Source organism: Oncorhynchus tshawytscha, linkage group LG25, assembly GCF_018296145.1.
Source record: "Oncorhynchus tshawytscha isolate Ot180627B linkage group LG25, Otsh_v2.0, whole genome shotgun sequence".
Lineage (NCBI taxonomy): Eukaryota > Metazoa > Chordata > Actinopteri > Salmoniformes > Salmonidae > Oncorhynchus > Oncorhynchus tshawytscha.
Window position 1 is genome coordinate 36,071,640 of NC_056453.1, and position 13,501 is coordinate 36,085,140.

Genomic DNA, 13,501 nt, shown 5'->3' on the forward strand with positions numbered 1-13,501 from the left:
TTTACTGTCATTATATTAAACTGGTCTACCATCTGCTGTCATTATATTACCCTGTTCTACCATCTACTGTCATTATTATATTACCCTGGTCTACCATCTACTATCATTACCCTGGTCTACCATCTACTGTCATTATATTACCCTACCATCTACTGTCATTATATTACCCTGGTCTACCATCTACTGTCATTATATTGACCTGGTCTACCATCTACTGTCATTATATTTGGTCTACCATCCTCATCTACCATCTACTGTCATTATATTCATTATATTACCTGGTCTACCATCTACTGTCATTATATTACCCTGGTCTACCATCTACTGTCATTATATTACCCTGGTCTACCATCTACTGTCATTATATTACCCTGGTCTACCATCTACTGTCATTATATTACCCTGGTCTACCATCTACTGTCATTATATTACCCTGGTCTACCATCTACTGTCATTATATTACCTGGTCTACCATCTACTGTCATTATATTACCCTGGTCTACCATCTACTGTCATTATATTACCCTGGTCTACCATCTACTGTCATTATATTACCCTGGTCTACCATCTACTGTCATTATATTACCATGGTCTTCCATCTACTGTCATATATTACCCTGGTCTACCATCTACCATCTCCTGTCATCATATTACCCTGGTCTACCATCTACTGTCATTATATTACCCTGGTCTACCATCTACTGTCATTATATTACCTCTCTGTCATTATATTACCCTGGTCTACCATCTATTCACCCTGGTCTACCATCTACTGTCATTATATTACCCTGGTCTACCATCTACTGTCATTATATTACCCTGGTCTACCATCTACTGTCATTATATTACCCTGGTCTACCATCTACTGTCATTATATTACCCTGGTCTACCATCTACTGTCATTATATTACCTGGTCTACCATCTACTGTCATTATATTACCCTGGTCTACCATCTACTGTCATTATATTACCCTGGTCTACCATCTACTGTCATTATATTACCCTGGTCTACCATCTACTGTCATTATATTACCCTGGTCTACCATCTACTGTCATTATATTACCCTGGTCTACCATCTACTGTCATTATATTACACTGGTCTACCATCTACTGTCATTATATTACCCTGGTCTACCATCTACTGTCATTATATTACCCTGGTCTACCATCTACTGTCATTATATTACCCTGGTCTACCATCTACTGTCATTATATTACCCTGGTCTACCATCTACTGTCATTATATTACCCTGGTCTACCATCTACTGTCATTATATTACCCTGGTCTACCATCTACTGTCATTATATTACCCTGGTCTACCATCTACTGTCATTATATTACCCTGGTCTACCATCTACTGTCATTATATTACCCTGGTCTACCATCTACTGTCATTATATTACCTGGTCTATCTCTACTGTCATTATATTACCCTGGTCTACCATCTACTGTCATTATATTACCTGGTCTACCATCTACTGTCATTATATTACCCTGGTCTACCATCTACTGTCATTATATTACCCTGGTCTACCATCTACTGTCATTATATTACCCTGGTCTACCATCTACTGTCATTATATTACCCATCTCTGTCATTATATTCTGGTCTACCATCTACTGTCATTATATTACCCTGGTCTACCATCTACTGTCATTATATTACCCTGGTCTACCATCTACTGTCATTATATTACCCTGGTCTACCATCTACTGTCATTATATTACCCTGGTCTACCATCTACTGTCATTATATTACCCTGGTCTACCATCTACTGTCATTATATTACCCTGGTCTACCATCTACTGTCATTATATTACCCTGGTCTACCATCTACTGTCATTATATTACCCTGGTCTACCATCTACTGTCATTATATTACCCTGGTCTACCATCTACTGTCATTATATTACCCTGGTCTACCATCTACTGTCATTATATTACCCTGGTCTACCATCTACTGTCATTATATTACCCTGGTCTACCATCTACTGTCATTATACCCTGGTCTACCATCTACTGTCATTATATTACCCTGGTCTACCATCTACTGTCATTATATTACCCTGGTCTACCATCTACTGTCATTATATTACCCTGGTCTACCATCTACTGTCATTATATTACCCTGGTCTACCATCTACTGTCATTATATTACCCTGGTCTACCATCTACTGTCATTATATTACCCTGGTCTACCATCTACTGTCATTATTATTACTGGTCTACCATCTACTGTCATTATATTACCCTGGTATACCATCTACTGTCATTATATTAACCTGGTCTACCATCTACTGTCATTATATTACCCTGGTCTACCATCTACTGTCATTATATTACCTGGTCTACCATCTACTGTCATTATATTACCCTGGTCTACCATCTACTGTCATTATATTACCCTGGTCTACCATCTACTGTCATATTACCCTGGTCTACCATCTACTGTCATTATATTACCCTGGTCTACCATCTACTGTCATTATATTACACTGGTCTACCCTCTACTGTCATTATATTACCCTGGTCTACCATCTACTGTCATTATATTAACCTGGTCTACCATCTACTGTATATTACCCTGGTCTACCATCTACTGTCATTATATTACCTGGTCTACCATCTACTGTCATTATATTACCCTGGTCTACCATCTACTGTCATTATATTACCCTGGTCTACCATCTACTGTCATTATATTACCCTGGTCTACCATCTACTGTCATTATATTTGGTCTACCTCTACTGTCATTATATTACCCTGTCTACCATCTACTGTCATTATATTACCCTGTCATTATACCATCTACTGTCATTATATTACCCTGGTCTACCATCTACTGTCATTATATTACCCTGGTCTACCATCTACTGTCATTATATTACCCTGGTCTACCATCTACTGTCATTATATTAACCTGGTCTACCATCTACTGTCATTATATTACCCTGGTCTACCATCTACTGTCATTATATTACCCTGGTCTACCATCTACTGTCATTATATTACCCTGGTCTACCATCTACTGTCATTATATTACCTGGTCTACCATCTACTGTCATTATATTACCCTGGTCTACCATCTACTGTCATTATATTACCCTGGTCTACCATCTACTGTCATTATATTACCCTGGTCTACCATCTACTGTCATTATATTACCCTGGTCTACCATCTACTGTCATTATATTAACCTGGTCTACCATCTACTGTCATTATATTACCTACTATCATTATATTACCCTGGTCTACCATCTACTGTCATTATATTAACCTGGTCTACCATCTACTGTCATTATATTACCTGGTCTACCATCTACTGTCATTATATTACCCTGGTCTACCATCTACTGTCATTATATTACCCTGGTCTACCATCTACTGTCATTATATTACCCTGGTCTACCATCTACTGTCATTATATTACCCTGGTCTACCATCTACTGTCATTATATTACCCTGGTCTACCATCTACTGTCATTATATTACCCTGGTCTACCATCTACTGTCATTATATTACCCTGGTCTACCATCTACTGTCATTATATTACCCTGGTCTACCATCTACTGTCATTATATTACACCTGGTCTACCATCTACTGTCATTATATTACCTGGTCTACCATCTACTGTCATTATATTACCTGGTCTACCATCTACTGTCATTATATTACCCTGGTCTACCATCTACTGTCATTATATTACCCTGGTCTACCATCTACTGTCATTATATTACCCTGGTCTACCATCTACTGTCATTATATTACCCTGATCTCCCCTCTACTGTCATTATATTACCCTGGTCTACCATCTATTGTCATTATATTACCCTGGTCCCCTCTACTGTCATTATATTACCCTGGTCTACCATCTACTGTCATTATATTACCATGGTCTACCCTCTACTGTCATTATACTACCCTGGTCTACCATCTACTGTCATTATATTACCCTGGTCTACCATCTACTGTCATTATATTACCCTGGTCTACCATCTACTGTCATTATATTACCCTCTACCATCTGTCTGTCATTATATTACCCTGGTCTACCATCTACTGTCATTATATTACCCTGGTCTACCATCTACTGTCATTATATTACCCTGGTCTACCATCTACTGTCATTATATTACCTGGTCTACCATCTACTGTCATTATATTACCCTGGTCTACCATCTACTGTCATTATATTACCTGGTCTACCATCTACTGTCATTATATTACCCTGGTCTACCATCTACTGTCATTATATTACCCTGGTCTACCATCTACATTGTCACCCTATTACCATCTACTGTCTATATCTACTGTCATTATTAGGTTGGTCTGGTTGGTCTACCATCTACTGTCATTATATTACCCTCTCCATCTACTGTCATTATATTACCCTGGTCTTCCCCATCTACTGTCATTATATTACCCTGGTCTACCATCTACTGTCATTATATTACCCTGTTCTACCATCTACTGTCATTATATTACCCTCTACTGTCATGTCATTATATACCCTGGTCTACCATCTACTGTCATTATATTACCTGGTATTACCATCTACTGTCATTATATTACCCTGGTACCATCTACTGTCATTATATTTACCCTGGTCTACCATCTACTGTCATTATATTACCTGGTCTACCATCTACTGTCATTATATTACCCTGGTCTACCATCTACTGTCATTATATTACCCTGGTCTACCATCTACTGTCATTATATTACCCTGGTCTACCATCTACTGTCATTATATTACCCTGGTCTACCATCTACTGTCATTATATTACCTGGTCTACCATCTACTGTCATTATTATATTACCCTGGTCTACCATCTACTGTCATTATATTACCCTGGTCTACCATCTACTGTCATTATATTACACTGGTCTACCATCTACCATCATCTACTGTCATTATATTACCCTGGTCTACCATCTACTGTCATTATATTACCCTGGTCTACCATCTACTGTCATTATATTACCCTGGTCTACCATCTACTGTCATTATATTACCCTGGTCTACCATCTACTGTCATTATATTACCCTGGTCTACCATCTACTGTCATTATATTACCCTGGTCTACCATCTACTGTCATTATATTACCCTGGTCTACCATCTACTGTCATTATATTACCCTGGTCTACCATCTACTGTCATTATATTACCCTGGTCTACCATCTACTGTCATTATATTACCCTGGTCTACCATCTACTGTCATTATATTACCCTGGTCTACCATCTACTGTCATTATATTACCCTGGTCTACCATCTACTGTCATTATATTACCCTGGTCTACCATCTACTGTCATTATATTACCCTGGTCTACCATCTACTGTCATTATATTACCCTGGTCTACCATCTACTGTCATTATATTACCCTGGTCTACCATCTACTGTCATTATATTACCCTGGTCTACCATCTACTGTCATTATATTACCATCTACTGTCTACCATCTACTGTCATCTACTGTACCTGGTCTACCATCTACTGTCATTATATTACCCTGGTCTACCATCTACTGTCATTATATTACCCTGGTCTACCATCTACTGTCATTATATTACACTGGTCTACCCTCTACTGTCATTATATTACCCTGGTATACCATCTACTGTCATTATATTACCTGGTCTACCATCTACTGTCATTATATTACCCTGGTCTACCATCTACTGTCATTATATTACCTGGTCTACCATCTACTGTCATTATATTACCATGGTCTACCATCTACTGTCATTATATTACCCTGGCCTACCATCTACTGTCATTATATTACCCTGGTCTACCATCTACTGTACTGTTATTATATTACCCTCTACTGTCATTATATTACCTGGTCTACCATCTACTGTCATTATATTACCCTGGTCTACCATCTACTGTCATTATATTATGGTCTACCATCTACTGTCATTATATTAACCTGGTCTACCATCTACTGTCATTATATTACCCTGGTCTACCATCTACTGTCATTATATTACCCTGGTCTACCATCTACTGTCATTATATTAACCTGGTCTACCATCTACTGTCATTATATTACCCTGGTCTACCATCTACTGTCATTATATTACCCTGGTCTACCATCTACTGTCATTATATTACCTGTTCTACCATCTACTGTCATTATATTACACTGGTCTACCATCTACTGTCATTATATTACCCTGGTCTACCATCTCAAATCTACTACCATTATATTACCCTGGTCTACCATCTACTGTCACTAGATTACACTGGTCTACCATCTACTGTCATTATATTACCCTGGTCTACCATCTACTGTCATTATATTAACCTGGTCTACCATCTACTGTCATGATATTACCTGGTCTACCATCTACTCTACCATCATCTACTGTCATTATATTACCTGGTCTACCATCTACTGTCATTATATTAACCTGGTCTACCATCTACTGTCATTATATTACCCTGGTCTACCATCTACTGTCATTATATTACCCTGGTCTACCATCTACTGTCATTATATTACCCTGGTCTACCATCTACTGTCATTATATTACCCTGGTATACCATCTACTGTCATTATATTGACCTGGATCTACCATCTACTGTCATTATATTACCCTGGTCTACCATCTACTGTCATATATTACCTGGTCTACCATCTACTATCATTATATTCATTATATTACCTGGTCTACCATCTACTGTCATTATATTATCTACCATCTAGTCATATAGACTCTACTGTCATTATATTACCCTGGTCTACCATCTACTGTCATTATATTACAGTGGTCTACCATCTACTGTCATTATATTACCCTGGTCTACCATCTACTGTCATTATATTACCTGGTACTACCATCTACTGTCATTATTATATTACCCTGGTCTACCATCTACTGTCATTATATTATCTACTGTCTCATTATATTACCCTGGTCTACCATCTACTGTCATTATATTACCCTGGTCTACCATCTACTGTCATTATATTACCCTGGTCTACCATCTACTGTCATTATATTACCCTGGTCTACCATCTACTGTCATTATATTACCCTGGTCTACCATCTACTGTCATTATATTACCCTGGTCTACCATCTACTGTCATTATATTACCCTGGTCTACCATCTAATGTCATTAGATTAGACCATGTAATATACCATCTACTGTCATTATATTACCCTGACTAGTCTAGATGGTAGACCAGGTCTAATCTAATGTCAGTAGATTAGGTCTAGGGTAATATCATGATATTACCCTGGTCTACCATCTACTGTCATTATATAATGACACTGGTAGACATCTACTGTCATTATGACAGTAGATGGTAGACCATCTAATCATAATGACAGTAGATGGTCAGGGTAATATCTAATGTCATTATAGACCTGGTCTACCATCTAGGGTATTATAATTACCCTGGTACCAGGTAATATAATGACAGTAGATGGTCACCAGGGTAATATAATGACAGTAGTAATATATAGACCAGCTACAGGGTAATATAATGACAGTAGATGGTAGACCAGGGTAATATAATGTCAGTAGATTAGACCTGGTAATATAATGACAGTAGATGACCAGGGTATTACCCTGGTAACCATCTGACAGTCAGATGGTAGACCAGGTCTAATATCTAATGACAGTAGATGGTAGACCAGGTAATATGTCATTGACAGTAGATTAGACCTGGTCTACCATCTACCAGGTCAATATAATGACAGTAGATGGTAGACCAGGGTAATATAATGACAGTAGATGGTAGACCAGGGTAATATAATGACAGTCAGATGGTAGACCAGGGTAATATAATGACAGTACCCAGGGTAATATAATGACAGTAGATGGTAGACCAGGTAATATAATGACAGTAGATGGTAGACCAGGGTAATATAATGACAGTAGATGGTAGACCAGGGTAATATAATGACAGTAGATGGTAGACCAGGGTAATATAATGACAGTAGATGGTAGATGACAGTAGAGGGTAATATAATGACAGTAGATGGTAGACCAGGGTAATATAATGACAGTAGATGGTAGACCAGGTAATATAATGACAGTAGATGGTAGACCAGGGTAATATAATGACAGTAGATGGTAGACCAGGGTAATATAATGACAGTAGATGGTAGACCAGGTAATATAATGACAGTAGATGGTAGACAGGGTAATATAATGACAGTAGGGTAATATAATGACAGTAGATGGTAGACCAGGGTAATATAATGACAGTAGATGGTAGACCAGGGTAATATAATGACAGTAGATGGTAGACCAGGGTAATATAATGACAGTAGATGGTAGACCAGGGTAAATAATGACAGTAGATGGTAGACCAGGGTAATATAATGACAGTAGATGGTAGACCAGGGTAATATAATGACAGTAGATGGTAGACCAGGGTAATATAATGACAGTAGATGGTAGACCAGGGTAATATAATGACAGTAGATGGTAGACCAGGTAATATAATGACAGTAGATGGTAGACCAGGGTAATATAATGACAGTAGATAGTAGTGGCACAGGACCAATGACAGTAGATGGTAGACCAGGGTAATAATGACAGTAGATGGTAGACCAGGTAATATAATGATGGTATGGTAGACCAGGTAATATAATGACAGTAGATGGTAGACAGGGTAATATAATGACAGTAGATGGTAGACCAGGGTAATATAATGACAGTAGATGGTAGACCAGGGTAATATAATGACAGTAGATGGTAGACCAGGGTAATATAATGACAGTAGATGGTAGACCAGGTAATATAATGACAGTAGATGGTAGACCAGGGTAATATAATGACAGTAGATGGTAGACCAGGGTAATATAATGACAGTAGATGGTAGACCAGGGTAATATAATGACAGTAGATGGTAGACCAGGGTAATATAATGACAGTAGAGAGGGTAATATAATGACAGTAGATGGTAGACCAGGGTAATATAATGACAGTAGATGGTAGACCAGGGTAATATAATGACAGTAGAGGGTAGACCAGGGTAATATAATGACAGTAGATGGTAGACCAGGTAATATAATGACAGTAGATGGTAGACCAGGGTAATATAATGACAGTAGATGGTAGACCAGGGTAATATAATGACAGTAGATGGTAGACCAGGGTAATATAATGACAGTAGATGGTAGACCAGGTAATATAATGACAGTAGATGGTAGACCAGGGTAATATAATGACAGTAGATGGTAGACCAGGGTAATATAATGACAGTAGAGTAGACCAGGGTAATATAATGACAGTAGATGGTAGACCAGGGTAATATAATGACAGTAGATGGTAGACCAGGTAATATAATGACAGTAGATGGTAGACCAGGGTAATATAATGACAGTAGATGGTAGACCAGGGTAATATAATGACAGTAGATGGTAGACCAGGTAATATAATGACAGTAGATGGTAGACCAGGGTAATATAATGACAGTAGATGGTAGACCAGGGTAATATAATGACAGTAGATGGTAGACCAGGGTAATATAATGACAGTAGATGGTAGACCAGGGTAATATAATGACAGTAGATGGTAGACCAGGGTAATATAATGACAGTAGATGGTAGACCAGGGTAATATAATGACAGTAGAATAATAATGACAGTAGATGGTAGACCAGGTAATATAATGACAGTAGATGGTAGACCAGGTAATATAATGACAGTAGATGGTAGACCAGGGTAATATAATGACAGTAGATGGTAGACCAGGGTAATATAATGACAGTAGATGGTAGACCAGGGTAATATAATGACAGTAGATGGTAGACCAGGTAATATAATGACAGTAGATGGTAGACCAGGGTAATATAATGACAGTAGATGGTAGACCAGGGTAATATATGACAGTAGATGGTAGACCAGGTAATATAATGACAGTAGATGGTAGACCAGGGTAATATAATGACAGTAGATGGTAGACCAGGGTAATATAATGACAGTAGATGGTAGACCAGGGTAATATAATGACAGTAGATGGTAGACCAGGGTAATATAATGACAGTAGATGGTAGACCAGGGTAATATAATGACAGTAGATGGTAGACCAGGGTAATATAATGACAGTAGATGACAGTAGATGGTAGACCAGGTAATATAATGACAGTAGATGGTAGACCAGGGTAATATAATGACAGTAGATGGTAGACCAGGGTAATATAATGACAGTAGATGGTAGGGTAATATAATGACAGTAGTAGACCAGGGTAATATAATGACAGTAGATGGTAGACCAGGGTAATATAATGACAGTAGATGGTAGACCAGGGTAATATAATGACAGTAGATGGTAGACCAGGGTAATATAATGACAGTAGATGGTAGACCAGGGTAATATAATGACAGTAGATGGTAGACCAGGGTAATATAATGACAGTAGATGGTAGACCAGGTAATATAATGACAGTAGATGGTAGACCAGGGTAATATAATGTCAGTAGAGGGTAGACCAGGTAATATAATGACAGTAGATGGTAGACCAGGGTAATATAATGACAGTAGATGGTAGACCAGGGTAATATAATGACAGTAGATGGTAGACCAGGGTAATATAATGACAGTAGATGGTAGACCAGGGTAATATAATGACAGTAGATGGTAGACCAGGGTAATATAATGACAGTAGATGGTAGACCAGGTAATATAATGACAGTAGATGGTAGACCAGGGTAATATAATGACAGTAGATGGTAGACCAGGGTAATATAATGACAGTAGATGGTAGACCAGGGTAATATAATGACAGTAGATGGTAGGGTAATATAATGACAGTAGATGGTAGACCAGGGTAATATAATGACAGTAGATGGTAGACCAGGGTAATATAATGACAGTAGATGGTAGACCAGGGTAATATAATGACAGTAGATGGTAGACCAGGGTAATATAATACAAGTAGATGGTAGGGTAATATAATACAGTAGATGGTAGACCAGGGTAATATAATGACAGTAGATGGTAGACCAGGTTAATATAATGACAGTAGATGGTAGACCAGGGTAATATAATGACAGTAGATGGTAGACCAGGGTAATATAATGACAGTAGATGGTAGACCAGGGTAATATAATGACAGTAGATGGTAGACCAGGGTAATATAATGACAGTAGATGGTAGACCAGTGTAATAGAATGACAGTAGATGGTAGACCAGGGTAATATAATGACAGTAGATGGTAGACCAGGGTAATATAGTGACAGTAGATGGTAGACCAGGGTAATATAATGACAGTAGATGGTAGACCAGGGTAATATAATGACAGTAGATGGTAAGACCAGGGTAATATAATGACAGTAGATGGTAGACCAGGGTAATATAATGACAGTAGATGGTAGACCAGGGTAATATAATGACAGTAGATGGTAGACCAGGGTAATATAATGACAGTAGATGGTAGACCAGGGTAATATAATGACAGTAGATGGTAGACCAGGTAATATAATGACAGTAGATGGTAGACCAGGGTAATATAATGACAGTAGATGGTAGACCAGGGTAATATAATGACAGTAGATGGTAGACCAGGGTAATATAATGACAGTAGATGGTAGACCAGGGTAATATAATGACAGTAGACCAGGTAATATAATGACAGTAGGTAAGACCATACAGTAGGGTAGACCAGGTAATATAATGACAGTAGATGGTAGACCAGGGTAATATAATGACAGTAGATGGTAGACCAGGTAATATAATGACAGTAGAGTAGACCAGGGTAATATAATGACAGTAGATGGTAGACCAGGGTAATATAATGACAGTAGATGGTAGACCAGGGTAATATAATGACAGTAGATGGTAGACCAGGGTAATATAATGACAGTAGATGGTAGACCAGGGTAATATAATGACAGTAGATGGTAGACCAGGGTAATATAATGACAGTAGATGGTAGACCAGGGTAATATAATGACAGTAGAGGGTAGACCAGGGTAATATAATGACAGTAGAGGGTAGACCAGGGTAATTAATGACAGTAGATGGGGACCAGGGTAATATAATGACAGTAGATGGTAGACCAGGGTAATATAATGACAGTAGATGGTAGACCAGGGTAATATAATGACAGTAGATGGTAGACCAGGGTAATATAATGACAGTAGATGGAAGACCAGGTAATATAATGACAGTAGATGGTAGACCAGGGTAATATAATGACAGTAGATGGTAGACCAGGGTAATATAATGACAGTAGATGGTAGACCAGGGTAATATAATGACAGTAGATGGTAGATATAATATAATGACAGTAGATGGTAGACCAGGGTAATATAATGACAGTAGATGGTAGACCAGGGTAATATAATGACAGTAGATGGTAGACCAGGGTAATATAATGACAGTAGATGGTAGACCAGGGTAATATAATGACAGTAGATGGTAGACCAGGGTAATATAATGACAGTAGATGGTAGACCAGGTAATATAATGACAGTAGATGGTAGACCAGGTAATATAATGACAGTAGATGGTAGACCAGGGTAATATAATGACAGTAGATGGTAGACCAGGGTAATATAATGACAGTAGATGGTAGACCAGGGTAATATAATGACAGTAGATGGTAGACCAGGGTAATATAATGACAGTAGATGGTAGACCAGGGTAATATAATGACAGTAGATGGTAGACCAGGGTAATATAATGACAGTAGATGGTAGACCAGGGTAATATAATGACAGTAGATGGTAGACCAGGGTAATATAATGACAGTAGATGGTAGACCAGGTAATATAATGACAGTAGATGGTAGACCAGGGTAATATAATGACAGTAGATGGTAGACCAGGTAATATAATGACAGTAGATGGTAGACCAGGGTAATATAATGACAGTAGATGGTAGACCAGTGTAATATAATGACAGTAGATGGTAGACCAGGGTAATATAATGACAGTAGATGGTAGACCAGGGTAATATAATGACAGTAGATGGTAGACCAGTGTAATATAATGACAGTAGATGGTAGACCAGGGTAATATAATGACAGTAGATGGTAGACCAGGGTAATATAATGACAGTAGATGGTAGACCAGGGTAATATAATGACAGTAGCAGGTAAAATAATGACAGTAGATGGTAGACCAGGGTAATATAATGACAGTAGATGGTAGACCAGGGTAATATAATGACAGTAGATGGTAGACCAGGGTAATATCATGATAGTAGATGGTAGACCAGGGTAATATAATGACAGTAGATGGTCGACCATGGTAATATAATGACAGGAGAGGGTAATATAATAACAGTAGATGGTAGACCAGGGTAATATAATGACAGTAGAGGGTAGGCCAGGGTAATATAATGACAGTAGATGGTAGACCATGGTAATATAATGACAGTAGATGGTAGACCAGGTTAATATAATGACAGTAGATGGTAGACCAGGGTAATATCATGATAGTAGATGGTAGACCAGGTTAATATAATGACAGTAGATGGTATACCAGGGTAATATAATGTCAGTAGAGGGTAGACCA